Source organism: Scyliorhinus torazame, chromosome 19 (assembly GCF_047496885.1).
Source record: "Scyliorhinus torazame isolate Kashiwa2021f chromosome 19, sScyTor2.1, whole genome shotgun sequence".
NCBI classification, from domain to species: Eukaryota; Metazoa; Chordata; class Chondrichthyes; order Carcharhiniformes; family Scyliorhinidae; genus Scyliorhinus; species Scyliorhinus torazame.
This window is the reverse complement of record NC_092725.1, coordinates 51904980-51918080: the sequence shown is the minus strand read 5'-3', so window position 1 is coordinate 51918080 and position 13101 is coordinate 51904980. Positions and strand designations below refer to the sequence as shown.

Genomic DNA, 13101 nt, shown 5'->3' with positions numbered 1-13101 from the left:
AGCGGACCCGAACGGGATTAACAAGGCCTTTTCAAACTTTTACCGAGGGCTATACACCTGCGAACCCCCGGAGGGGAACTCGGCGATGGAACATTTCCTCAACAAACTGGATATACCAGTGGTGGTGGAGGACGGGGAACAATAGGCTGGAAGCGCTGCTAGAGCTGGACGAAATCATGGAATGCATTAATTTTATGCAGTCAAAGAAAGCGCCGATGCCGGGTGTGTCCCCGATAATTTTATAAAATATTTGGAGCAGCGCTAGCCCCGCGCGTGCGGGAGATGTTCAACGACTCACTGTCAAAGGGAGCCCTGGCACCCACGCTGGTCCAGGCCTCGATATCACTGATCCCCAAAAAGGACAAAGACCAGACAGAGTGTAGATCATACAAACCCATCTCTCTCTTAAACACTGATGCAAAGGTCCTAGTGAAAGCACTGACGAGGCGCCGGGAAAACTGCCTACCAGAAGTGATCGTGGAAGACCGGGTTTGTCAAGGGCAGACATCTAACAGCGAACATCAGGCGCCTGCTGAATTTCACAATGACCCAATCTGGGGAACAGACACCAGAGGTGATCACCTCCCTGGGCGCGGAGAAAGCCTTTGATCGAGTATAATGGCGGTACCTCGTGGAGGTACTTGAACAGTTTGGGTTTGGAACAGGGTTCACCGTGTGGATGGAGCTCCCTCAATCTCTCCCTCAATGGCAGCAAACCCAAGGGGGAGGTCATTGACTTCTGGAAGCGAAGTTTGGTGGCACGGTGGCGCAGTGGTTAGCACTGCTGCCTCACGGTACTGAGGACCCAGGTTCGATCCTGGTCCTGGGTCACTGTCCGTGTAGAGTTTGCACATTCTCCCCGTGTCTGCGTGGGTCTCGCCCCCATAATCCAAAGATGTGCAGGGTAGGTGGACTGGGCACGCTAATTTGCCTCTTATTTGGAAAGAAATTTGGGCACTTTAAATTTTTGAGCTAAAAAAGGAAGCAAAGTGTTGTACATGACCCTGTCTGCATCAGTGGTGGATGGTTGACAGTTTCAAATTCCTAGGTGTAAACACCACCCACATCGACGTTATGACCAAGAAAGCACAACAGCGCCTATAACTCCTCAGAAAATTAAGGAAAGTCGGCATGTCCGCATTGACTCTTACCAATTTTTACAGATGCACCATAGAAAGCATCCTATCTGGCTGCATCACAGCCTGGTATGGCAACTGCTCGGCCCAGGACCATAAGAAACTACAGAGAGGTGTGAACACAGCCCAGTCCATCACAAAAATCACCTCCCCTTCATTGACCCTGTCTATACCTCCCGCTCCATTGGGAAAACGGCCAGCATAATCAAAAACCCCTCCCACCCAGGATATTCTCTCATCCAACCTCTTCCATTGGGCAGAAGATACAAAGGTCTAAGAACACGCACCAACAGATTCAAAACAGCTTTTTCCCGCTGTTGCCAAACTCTTGAATGGCCCTCTTATGGGCTGAACTGATCTCTCCACACATCTTCTCTCCAGTTGTAGCACCAGATTCCGTATGCTTCACCCGATGTCTATGCCTATGTATTAACATTGTGCATTTATCGTGTGTCCTGTGCTTTTCATGTATGGAGCGATGTCTGGACTTACGCAGAACAATTCTTTTCACTGTACCTCGGTACACCTGACAATAAATCTAAATGTAAGCTCCTGTACAACGCTACCACCGCGGGCTTACGGACGAACGCCACGAGCTCCGAATACATTCGGCTGCACAGGGGAACGAGGCAGGGGTGCCCACTGTCCCCGCTCCTGTTCGCATTGGCAATCAAACCACTGGCTATCGCCCTTAGATCCGTGGATTGGTGGATGGGCTTTCAGAGAGAGAGAGACAGAGAGCACAGAGCACAGCACTCTATGCAGATGATCTTCCCTTCTATGTGTCCAATGCCCTCGCCAGCATGGGAAAGATAACAGGACTCCCCAGGTAGTTCGGTGCCTTCTCTGATTACAAACTCAACCTGGGAAAGAGTGAAATCTTCCCGGTGAACCCCCGAGAGGGAGGAGCATTGTTGGAAGAACTACCCTTTGAAGCTAAACCAAGTTCAGGTACCAGGGGATCCATGTGGCCCACACCTGGATGAGGCTCCACAAATGGAATCTCTCCAGCCTGGTGGAGGAGGTGAAGTGGGATCTCCAAAGATGGGACTCACTCCCTTTTTCGCTAGTGGGAAGGGTACAGGCGGTCAAATTGAACGTGCTGCCAAGGTTCCTCTTCATATTCAGATCACTCCCGATCTTCATCCCCAAATCCTTCTTCATCGGGGCCTTTGTCTGTGTGGGAAGAGTCCCTAGGATATGCAAGACCATCTTACAGTGAGGACAACACGTGGGAGGCCTAGCCCTCCTATTCTACCACTAGCAGCAAACGTGGAGAGGATGAACGGGTGGCTAAGGGAAATGGAGGTGGGCTGGGTCCGAATGGAGGAAGCCTCCTGCATGGAGACCTCGCTCTGAGCGCTGACCACCACTCCACTCCCGGCCCCCCCACCCACTCACTCCAGGAGCCCAGTGCTATTGGCGACACTGAGGACATGGAACCAGTTAAGGCACCTTTTCAAGCTTTGGCGAGAAGTCCATGGAGGCTCCCATCTGCAACAACCATAGGTTCACACTGGCGAGAATAGACGCCACATTTGAGATGTGAAGGGAGGACAGAGGGACACTGAGAGTGAAGGACATGTATGTGGACGATTGATTGGAGACCCTGGGGAATTCTCAGAGAGGCTCCAATTCCCGAAAATGAATGAGCACAGGTACCTGCAGCTCCGCGACCTCCTCTGCACGGATCCAAAAAGTTCCCCCAGAGACCCGGACACACATTTCTAGACATAATGGTAAGGCTGGACTCATTAGGAGACGACAAATGTAGCAACATCTATAGACGACTCATAGTAAAGTTCAGGAGCCCACTGGGTGAGACCAGACGAAAATGGAAGGCGGGAGCTAGGCCTGGAGATGGGGGGAGGACTCTGGATCGTGGCAATTCACAGGATCAGCTCCACCACCTCCTGTACCGAGCTAAGCCTGATGCAGCTCAAGGTGATGCACAGAACGCACCCTACTAAGAGACGCATGAGCGGGTTCTTCCTGGAGGTAAAGGATAGGTGCGAGTGGAGTTGGGGGGGTCCGGCAACTACACCCACATGTTCTGGTCTTGCCCCAGGCTCTGGAAGTTCTGGATGGCCTTTTTTGAGGTTATCCAGAGTTGTGGGGGTCAGGATAGAGCCATGCCAATCTGTGGCGGTCTTCGGGGTGTCAGAGCATCTCGAGCTCTGGACTGGGAAGGGGACGGACGCCCTGGCCTTCGCCTCCATGCTCACCAGGCGGAGGCGTCTGCTAGGCTGGAGGTCAGCAGTGCCATGCAGGGCCGCGGAGTGGCTCTTAGACCTGGCCGAATTCCTGCAACTAGAAAAAAATTAATTCTCAATAAGGGGGTCAGAGGTGAGACTCCATGACACATGGAAGAAGTTCAAAAACTTCTTTACAGACCTGTTCACAACCAGAAACTAACTAATGTTGGGGGGGGAGGTGGGGTAGGGAGTAAGGGTGTAGATAGGAAAGAGGGGGAGAATAGGAAGGGGGGATAATAAGTAGGGGGGGGGTTGAAGGGGGCATCAGGAATACCGCTTGGATAAAAGGGAGCCCGCATATAGCAATGAAGGAATGGGGAGGGTGGCCATTCGCAGGAGGGGACACAGATCCCTCCCACAAGTGCCAAACAGGGAGGATGGATCAATCTAACCTCTCCCGAAAACACAAGGGGGAAACAGGACTTCCCTCCCCAGAAAAAAAGAATGTAATTATAAATTATAAACAATATAAATGAGGCCTGATAGTAATTGTAAAGTTGTGTGTAACTCGTATTACTAAACCTTAAGAGTCCCGATAAGAACGCTTCTAAAAAGCTATATGATACACACTAATGTAAATAATGTAGGGAAAAGATCCTTGCAAACCTTATTAATTACTACTGGGCGGCTAATATATTGATGGTAAGGAAATAGGTAGTGGGGGTGGGGTCGGTGTGGAAGCGAGTGGAGGTGGCATCTTGTAAGGGCACGAGTTTGAAAGTTTTGTTAACGACACCTCTGCTGTTCTCACTGGCTCGGTACTCCACAGGCCCTGTGGTAGTTGCAGCCCTGAGAGTGTAGGGGCAATGGAGGCAGCACATGAGACTGATGGGGCTGTCGGTGTGGTCACCGATCTGTGACAATCACCGCTTCGCTCCGGGAGAGGTTGGATGGGGGCTTCAGGAAGTGGCAGGGATAGAGAGATTTGGAGATCTCTTCATTGAGGAGAGGTTCCCGAGCCTGGAGGAGCTAGAGGAGGAGTTTGAGTTGCCAGGGGGAATGGGTTCCCATACCTGTAGGCACGGGACTTTGTTTGGAGGCAAGTCCTGAGCTTCCCTCACCTTCCACTAAGGGGACTACAGGATAAGATGATGTCTAAAACAGGGATTGGGGAGGAGAGGGTCTCAGAAATATACAAGGAACTGATGGAGTGGGAAGGGGACCCAATTGGGGAGTTCAAGAGGAAGTGGGAGGAAGAGCACGGAGGAGAGTTGGAAGTCGGTTTATGGGAGAAGTCTCTGAGGAGAGTCAATGCATCCTTGTTGTGTGCCAGGCTTAGCCTGATCCAGTTCAAGGTGGTCCACATGGCTCATATGACTGTGGCCCGGATGAGTAGGTTTTTTGAGGAGCTGGAGGACAGATATGGGGGAAGGCCTGCGAACTATGTACATATGTTTTGGGCGTGTCCAAGGCTGAGGGAATTTTGGCAGGGATTTTCAGATGTCATGTCAGAGGTCCTGGAAGGGAGGGTGACTCCAAGTCCAGAGGTGGCAATATTTGGAGTGTCGGAAGATCCGGGAGCCCGGGGGTGGGGGGGAGAGAGGCCGACGTTTTGGCCTTTGCCTCCCTGGTGGCCTGGAGACGGATTTTGCTGGGATGGGTGCTCCAAAGGCGGGGGTTTGGGTCAGTGACAGGGCAGGGTTTTTTAGGCTAGAGAAAATGAGGTTCGCCTTAAAGGGTTCATTAAAAGGGTTCGCTCGGAGGTGGCAGCCGTTCATCGACTTCTTCAAGGGGAATTGACCGTCAGAGGGGAAAGGGGAGGCATGGAAGTGATGAATACGGACAGGGCATCTAATGTATAGCTAGTTGGGGTTTAGGGCTAGGGGGAGTTGGGTATGTTATTATGGGGTTCTTTGCGTGTGTTGGATTTCTCTCTTATTTAAAATGTTGAAATTTTAAATGCCTCAATAAAATATTTTGGGGAAAGAAATGTAGGGTAAAGATAGAACTGGGACCACTGTCCATGATGCGGTGCTGGTGTTGGAGTTTGCAATTTCTCTCCACGTCTGTGTGGGTTTCCTCCAGGTGCTCCGGTTTCCTCCCATAGTTCAAAGTTGTGCAGGTTAGGTGAATTGGCCATGATAAATTGTCCCTAGGGGTCCAAAGGTTAGGTGGGGTTATGGGGATAGGGCGGGAGAGTGGGCCTGGGTAGGGTTGCTCCTTTGGAGGGTAGGTGCAGACCCGATGGGACAAATGGTCTCCTGCAATGTAAGGATTCTATGGATTCTAGGGAGCTTGAATTTGCACAATGAACATTTCAAACAGTTTTACAACCTGGGATGTGGGCCCGTACATGAACTTAGATTTATGAACCAAAGAGTGCTTTACAAAACCGATTTAACAAACCTTGTTTATGAAATTTTAACGGGTGCACTCCTATTGGGCCTGGGATTTACCTCTTATTTGCCATTTGAAAGAACTTCACTGTTGACAACTCTGTGACTTCACCATTACGTTTCACTGCATTTTCCCAGTTGAAAAACAGATAAAGCCTTTCTCAAAAGGGGTGGAAGCAAAAACCTTGTGTTCTGAATTTTTTGCTCTTACATCAAATAATCAGCAATCTCCTCATTTACAGAGGTGGCATGCGGCGCAGTGGTCAGCACTGCTGCCTCATGGCGCTGACGAGCCGGGTTCGAGTCCCGTCTCTGGGTCACTGTCCGTGTGGAGTTTGCAATTCTCCCCATGTCTGTGTGGGTTTCACCCCCACAACCCAAAGATGTGCAGGTTAGGTGGATTGGCCAGGCTAAATTGTCCCTTAATTGGGAAAAAAAATAATTGGGTACTCTAAATTTAAAAAAAAAATTGCCTCATTTACTTGAACCTCTCCTTTGTAAGACACAGAAATGGGGGTGGAGAGAGCTGTTATATAAAATATCACACTTTTACTTGTCTGCTATATATCTTTGTGATTTATGGTCAACCACTCAAAAAATAAAGACAGATGCCAACTGTGATCTAGTTCTGTACGGTCCCTTCGTATTGATTTTCCACTGACATTTGCAAAACAGGAAGAGGAATATTAATAATGCAGGGTTGCCAAGACTCACAATCTCATTAACGATTTATTGACTTTGTACCATGGCTTTAACAAGTGTGATTCACTAAGAGCCGGGATGGACATTTTCCCCTGCTCCCACCCACTTCTATTCCAAGTAATACTGTCATCAAAGCAATCGTCCAAATGTCAAATAAATCATTAACTAATTGATTGCTAATAGTCGTTTGGTAGTACAAGCTTGATGCTGAAATAGTGAGCATCAAAGGCATCCTGTGAGAGAGTAGTTATGCTGTATATCATGAAAGCTCATAAATGGGTCCAAGGTCATCACTTTTGGTCCTGAAAAGTGCCCAGTCCATCTCAGATTACACTGTAAGGGCTTGGAAATCTCAAATATCTGAGCAACAGTTGAAGCTAGATTGACATCCGACTATTATACTAGCCTTTTCATGGATTGCCACCTTGGCATGCCTGAGAGGGTTGAATGTTCCGTTGTTCCCAAGAGTAATGACGTCGGGAGTCTTAATCTCCTGGCAGGGTCACCCATGATGGTACGGTCGGATGGTGGGAGGAACCAGACAAAGCGCAATCTAAAACAAGTCCTCAAAGATGGATCAGGCGTAAGAGATTTGCACATTATCAACGGCTACAATGGCGGATGAACGCTACAGCAGTGGGGTAATCCCCAATCTTTGAGGCTCCCTTGTCACTGGAACTGGACCAACCTTCTGTCAAGTCCCGTGTACAAAAGCATACCCACGTTAAAAGGTGTCCCTCACCAGGCATTTCTCGAGAGGAAACCAGCACAAACCCCACGCGAACAAGCCCTGCGGCGATCTGCGAGAGGTGACGGCGACAGGACCATGAAATCTGGAATTCCCTAGCTTCGGACCAGCATGTAGGCAGTGGAGTTTGATTCATTTGTATCGCTCTTGGAATAGGAACAGGAGCAATTTCAACAGCGTTCTTCACGATTGGGAAACCCTCTTCAGGATCCACTCTGCTCATTCTGCACGGGGAAAGTGTTGGACAAGACGCCCTAAAAATAGTCTGCTCCATCACCAACCTGGCTGGCAAACTGCATCCAGCGGGCTCATCTACCTGCAGTCAGAAAATTAAAGTTAAATTGAGTTTTGGAATCTGGAATGTACAAACCCTCATGGAGAATGAGAAAAACAATTGACTGGAACGGAGAATTGCCCTTGTTGTCTGTGAATTTAGGCACTTCAACATTATGGGCGGTCAGGTAGCACAGTGGGTCGCACTGTTGCTTCACAGTGCCAGGGACCCGGGTTCAATTTCCACCTTGGGACACTTGTCTGTGTGGAGTTTGCACCTTCTCCCTGTGTCTGCGTGGGTTTCCTCCAGGTGCTCCAATTTCCTCCCACAAGTCCCGAAAGACGTGTTTGTTAGGTGAATTAGACATTCTGAATTCTTCCTCAGTATACCCGAACAGGCACCGGAGTGTGGCAACTCGGGGATTTTCACAGTAACTTCGCTGCAGTGTTAATGTAAGCCTACTTGTGACAATAATAAAGATTATTATTCACGGCATTACCCTGCAAGAAACCCGAAGAGCAGGCAAAGGGCAGCTAAGGAAAGGTGGAGATGGTTACACCTTTTTCTGGAGAGGAAAACCCAAGGATCAATCCAATATTCAAGGAATTCGTTTTGCCATCAAGAACAAACTCGTCAACTGACCTTCAGAGCTCCCTGTTGGTATCAACAAGTGCCTCACGACTCTGTCTACAACTTGACAAAACCCAGCAGGCATGGCCATAAGTGCTAACACCCCAACCCTTGATGTCAATGATGAGTCCAAAGAAGGCTTCTACTCCACCCTGGACACCATACACTCCAATATTCCTCAGGAATATAAGATCATCCTCCTTGGTAACTTCACTCCAGGGTTGGAACGGACTCCCAAATCTGGAAAGGACCCATCGGAAAGGAAGGAGTTAAGAATTGCAACTCCCAATGTGCAGACCACCAACTTGGCATCACTAACACACTGTCCCGGAGGCATCCATGATCAAAGCACTGGCACACGATAGACTTCATCATCGTCTGATTCCGAGGCCAAAAGGATGCCCTCATCACCAAGCCAATGACCAGTGCAAATGACTGCTGGACAGGCCACCGGCTCCTCCCCTCCTCTATGTCCATCAAACTCCACCAGAAGCAGTGGAAGATGAAGAAATAGCTTAGAAAAAAGATCAATGTTGAGTGGCTTCAAGAGCCAAGCATATTAGTGAATCTCCAATGATGTCTTCTCCAAAATCTCAAAAGAGTTCATTCTAATGGAATGCAGGAAAACTAGTCGAAAACAGCCATCAACTCAAAGCTGTGAAGAAACCATTGGCTACAAGACGAGGAAACACCAAGACTGGTTTGATCATCCTAGACCTCATCGACAAGAAGAGGAAAGCTTTCCCTTCCTGGCAAAATTACATCACCATTAAGGCAAAGAGGAGAAGTGATCAATAGCAAAGGTGGAGGTACAAAGAAGAAATGGGAAATTAAGGACCAATGGTGGACTGAGAAACCTAAGGTGCTGCATCTCCTCGCTAACAGCCGGGGCTTCTCAGTGCCACCAGGGCAGTATATGGACCCAATACCCTAAGCCTCAAACCGGTGTGGAGTTATGACAGAACCCTATTGAAAGACAGAGGAAACACTGGTCTTCAATGGAGAGTGCACTTCAAAGAACTCCTAAAACATGATACAACCATAGATGAGGATGTGTCTGAGGAAATCCACCAACTCCCCATCAAAGATCTTGGACTCCACCAAGCGTGGAAGATGTCGGAGCCGCCATTAAATAATAATAATAATCGGTTATTGTCACATGTAGGCTTCAATGAAGTTACTGTGAAAAGCCCCTAGTCGCCACATTCCGGCGCCTGTTCAGGGAGGCCGGTACGGGAATTGAACCCGCGCTGCTGGCCTTGTTCCGCATTACAAGCCAGCTATTTAGCCCAGTTGCTAAACCAGCCTCCATAACACATGAAGAATGGAAAAGCCGCAGGAGTGGGCAGGATCCCAGTGGAGATTTTCAAACTTGGAGGAGAAAAGATCACCCGTTGTCTCTACCAGTTATTGCTGGAAATCTGGGACATAGAAACGATTCCTGTTGACCTCAGGAATGCTGTTATTGTCACCATCTTCAAGAAAAGAGATAAAGCGGACTGTGGAACTATCGAGGAATCTCCTTACTTTCCATCACCGGGAAATCATTGCCTGAATCCTCGCTTGCTACCTTCTCCCATCTCTGAAGAAATCCTTTCAGAAGTCCAGTGTGGCGAGCTTCTTCTGGTGACGGCGGGCGGGAGGCAGCCGCACAATGGAGGGTTCCCGTTCGGGAATGGCATTTTTGGGGCTTTAAGCACGGTCACAGGGTTCACGGAGGCGGCAAAAGCAGGGAGAAGGCACAGAGGAGGCACAGTGAAGGCACAGTGAAGGAAAATGTCGAGGGTGAGCAAAACAACGGCCGTAAAAAAAACAGCTGAAGGTCCGTCGGGGAGTGGAAAGGTCACCACGGGGTCACCAAGGAAAATGGAGGCTGAAGCACCGGGGAGGCCGCATTGCTTACGGCTGAAGAAATAACTAAGGTGATGGCTGCGGAATTCGAAAGGCAGTTTACAAAATACATGGAGACAATGAGGAAGGAGATGAGGGAGGTTTTGAGTGTGTTGCTGGAGGAGGTGATTTCCCCGGTGACGACGGCGGTGGCGAGCACAGTAGCGGAGGTGCGGGAGCAAGGGGAGGCGCTGAAGGAAGTGGAGGAGACATTATTGCAGCACGGTGATCAACTTACCTCGATGGGGAAGGAGATGCGGAAGGAGATTAACAAGGATCTGCGAGGAAAACTGGAAGACCTGGAAAACAGATCCAGGCGACAGAATTTGAGGATTGTGGGGCTGCCCGAAAGAGTTGAAGGACCGAGGCCGACTGAGTATTTTGCCGCGATGCTGGCAAAACTATTGGGGGAGGGGGAGGATCCCTCCCGATATGAGCTGGATCGGGCTCACCAGTCGTGGAGTCCTGTACCAAAGGTGAGTGAGCCGCCAAGGGTAGTGACTCTGTGGTTCCAGAGGTACAGTGCGAAGAAGAAGGCCCTGTGCTGGGTCAAGCAGAAGCAGAAGCGTGTGGTGCAGTGGGCTGGAGCTGGTATCCGTGTATACCAGGGCTTTACGGTGGAGCTGGCGAGGAGGCGGGCTGCCTTCAACCGGGTGAAGAGGGCACTGTACATTAGCAAGGTGCAGTGTGGCATTGTATATCCAGCGAAACTTGGGGTGACTTACAAGCTCAAGGACTTTTATTTTGGAACAGCGGAAGCAGCGGAGGAGTTTGCGAAGGCAGAAGGACTGTGGCAGAACTGAGAAATTGAGAAATGGCCATGTGCCGATGTAACCTCAGGATTGTATTTTCTTCTTTTTTGTTTCACTGCGTGCGGGTGTAGAGACTAAAGGAGTCTATGTTGTATATATTTGGACAAGGGAAGTGATGGGACTTTCACTCGAAATGAGGGCTCTTTGGGGTGTAGGTGGATATGCGGGGTTTGTGTGCTAAAAGGGGATTTCTGGGCTTTCCTAGGGCCGGGCAAGGGGGAAAGGGACCCGGGCGGGGGCCTCCACGCTGGCCGGTTTAAGCCGGCCAGTGAACGGGAGTGAGGTGGGGGGAGGGGCTGTGGCCCCTGGCAGAACAGGATCCGAGTGGTCTAGCCGGGGTGGAAAGTTGGGGGGGGGAAGGAACCAAGGTCGGGGGGGGGGGGAGTTTTACAGGAGCAGTGGACGGGAGGAGTGGGTGGGGTGTAAAATTTGAAGGAAAATGTGAAAATGGAGAATAAAAACATTTTTTAAAAAAGAAGTCCAGTGTGGCTTTCGACCAAACTGTGGAACAGCGGACATGATTTTCACTGCTCAGCAACTTCAAAGAGAAATGCCAGAAGCACCATCAATCCCTCTATATGGCCTTCATGATCTGACCAATGCTTTTGACTCAGTCAATTGGGAAGTGCTATGGAAGACCCTACCAAAGAGAGATTCATGAACATCCTCCATGACAAGATGTTGGGGACAGTCCTCACCGATGAAAATAAGACAGAAACCATTGAGCTAAAGATGGGAGTTAAGCAGGGATGTGTGATTGCCCCTCACGTTTTTCTCCTTCTTCATTGCCACCATCCTTCATCTTGAGCAAGCTTTCCAGTGGAATGGGCATTATCTACAGGGTGGACGGAAAGCTTTTTAACCTCACCCGGTTGAAAATCCAAGAAGAAAATTACACTGAAGGGAAGGCAGCTGTTTTCGAATCATAGAATCATAGAATTTACAGTGCAGAAGGAGGCCATTCGGCCCATCGAGTCTGCACCGGCTCTTGGAAAGAGCACGCTACCCAAGGTCCACACCTCCGCCCTATCCCCATAACCCAGTAACCACACCCAACACTAAGGGCAATTTTGGACACTATGGGAAATTTAGCATGGCCAATCCACCTAACCTGCACATCTTTGGACTGTGGGAGGAAACCGGAGCACCCGGAGGAAACCCACGCACTCACGGGGAGGATGTGCAGACTCCGCACAGACAGTGACCCAAGCCGGAATCGCACCTGGGACCCTGGAGCTGTGAAGCATTTGTGCTATCCACAATGCTACCGTGCTGCGGAATGTGAGAAGGTTGTGAAATGTGATCATGTCTCAGGCGGAGGGAAAGGAACGGAGATGGTGGTGGCACTGGACAAAGTGAAAATGTTTAAAAGCCAGCTATTTAGCCCAGTGTGCTAAACCAGCCCCTGGCAGTATTGATGGCAGTATTGGAAAGATTTGGAATAGGGCTGAGATTTGCGATGTGGATACGACTGTTGTATAAGGAGCTAATGGCGAGTGTTTGCACTAATAATATGATTTGGGGTACTTTGCTCTGCACCGGGGTACGAGGTAGGGGCGTCCTATGTCCTCCCCTGATGTTTGCATTGGCTATAGAGCCTTTGGCCATTTTAAAGGGGGGGGGGCATAAGGTTCCTTAGAAGCTGATGATGTTACTGTTCAGTTCGGACTTGAGTACCTCGGTGGGGTGTATAATGGGGCTGCTCCAAAGATTTGGATCATTCTTGGGGTATAATTGAACCTAGACAAGAGCGGGTATTTCATCGTCTCCCAGTAGGGCAGGGATGGGGGGGCTGATATTTCGTCTGGGGCCAACCCACTTCAGGTACATCGTTCCAGTTTCAGCTGGACAAGCTAAATGGCAACCATTCGCTGAACCATTTCCTCAGAGTAATGCCTTGACAATCAGGGTCAAGCTGTCTGGTTTAAATTTCAAGCAAGCTCTGCAGTTAACTCTCACTTTTTTCCAAATCCCAGTAAAATTCAGTAATACTGGAGTTCCATTTTAAAGTATACAGGGCCAGTTTGGACAAGCTTTACTGATACCCATCATTTCCAAGTTTTACTTTTTCTAAATTTAGTATTACTTTGCAGCAAGTTAATCAGTGCCACCCAGTGTTCCTGGAGGTGCGCTCACCTGGGCGGGTGATTAACTGCGCGCAGTGCTCTGTGGGAGCTGTAGTCTCCCCTCCGATTGGACGCCAGCATTGGAGGGGGAGGGCGGACTACAACCCCCAGAGGGCCGAGCGCGCATTGCTACCGGGACCACCCTGGGCCGGCGGAGGAGGCTGCAGCTCTGAGGTGAGGGATTAACTCGAG

The 13101-nt window shown here is 49.6% G+C and overlaps 1 protein-coding gene across 8 annotated transcripts in view; it reads left to right on the top strand.

The window, feature by feature from the left end:
* The window catches only part of tbxas1 (thromboxane A synthase 1 (platelet)), a 463069-nt gene that overhangs the window by 17756 nt on the left and 432212 nt on the right, over positions 1-13101 (top strand). Inside the window, exon 1 of one of the 8 annotated variants that reach the window (XM_072484266.1) lies at positions 13015-13083. The exons of the other annotated variants lie outside the window; for them this stretch is intronic. The gene's annotated coding sequence lies outside the window, so the exon portion shown is untranslated. Of the gene's footprint in view, positions 1-13014; positions 13084-13101 lie in introns of those variants that run through there. 8 annotated transcript variants of the gene reach the window in all.